This window comes from Hordeum vulgare, chromosome 1H (genome assembly GCF_904849725.1).
Source record: "Hordeum vulgare subsp. vulgare chromosome 1H, MorexV3_pseudomolecules_assembly, whole genome shotgun sequence".
Lineage (NCBI taxonomy): Eukaryota > Viridiplantae > Streptophyta > Magnoliopsida > Poales > Poaceae > Hordeum > Hordeum vulgare.
This window is the reverse complement of record NC_058518.1, coordinates 446,199,650-446,201,065: the sequence shown is the minus strand read 5'-3', so window position 1 is coordinate 446,201,065 and position 1,416 is coordinate 446,199,650.

Sequence of the window (1,416 nt, the reverse complement as noted above, 5' to 3'; positions counted from 1 at the left end):
CACTGTTGTGCTAGATCGTCGATGTTCAAGGCATGTTGTAAGATTCTATATCTTGCTTATCTGACTGTGCCATATGGTTGATGTTGTTTTGGTTGGAATGTATGTGAATGCCTTTGTTTATATGATTATGATGTTTGCTTCCATTCTTGTTGTAGTATGTTCCGTGCAGTGTTAGATCACATCTTGCTCGGTACATTAAGGAGTGTAGAGCTTTAGCTATTCGCAGGGGTGACACAGATATTGATCTTGCTCTTCACAACGGTGAGGGTAACCTATACCATGTTCTGTTTAGACATGGTCGGAAAAGTACTGCGTGGAGCAGAGGGCTTTTCTTGATGAGATGATCAGGCAAAGCGAAGAAGAGAAACTTCGACTGGCTGAGGTTTACAGACAGCGGCAGGAGGCCCGTGATGCTGAGAGGGAGAGAAAGAAAGAAAGAGCTCGTGCGGTCAAGGCGCCAGAAGAAGCTGGTGATGAAAAAGGAAAATATCCATGTTGACTTAGTAGATTTATTTTATTGTATCCTAAATTTGTTGAATTTTAATTTCAGCAAGTTGTATCTTAATTTCAGCAAGTTGTATCAGCACGTTGTATCTTAATTTCAGCAAGTTATATTTTAATTTCAACAAGTTGTATCATCACGTTGTATCTTAATTTCAGCATGTTGTATCTTACTTTGAACATGTTAATTTTTCCGGCCATATCTTTCCGACCATATCTTTTCTGTCATTTCTTTCCCACCATTTCAATAGAACATGAAATAGAACATACATGAATATGTTAAGTTTTCAATAGAACATGAAATAGAACATACATGAACATGAAATAGAACATACATGAATATGTCTCATACATGAAATATGTCTCATACATGAATATGTATCATACATAATTAGATAGTCATATCTCATACATAGATAACTATATCACTCCTGGCGACGGCGACGAATCTTGGGCTTCCTCGGATGCGGACCGGTAGGCGATAAGCGCTTAGTCGATGGACGATGACCACGACCATATACCACCTCGTCCGTCAGTGTCTGTGTCTCCTGCGTCGATGGTGGTGGTGGAGTGATAAGAACCGACTCCACGAAATCATACATGTTTGCACCTCGGTCATCGTCGTCGCCGTCACCGGGTAAGTACGAACCAGCAAACACAGGTGACTGGACTGAATCCATGAACGGTTGCAACTGGCTGCCCACTGTGGTAAAGTAAAACATGTAAAATTGATTTACGAGCATACAATTTTTAGAAGAATGTGCAAAGTAGTGTTACCTATGTCCATATGATTAAGCCAAGTAGATCCCCAAGGTTGTGAACGAGGTGGCTGCTGGAAGAAATAGCTCTCTGGTTGTGAAGGAGGTGTCTGCTGCCAAGGTTGCGAAGTAGGTGTCTGCTGCCAGGAGGAGCTCC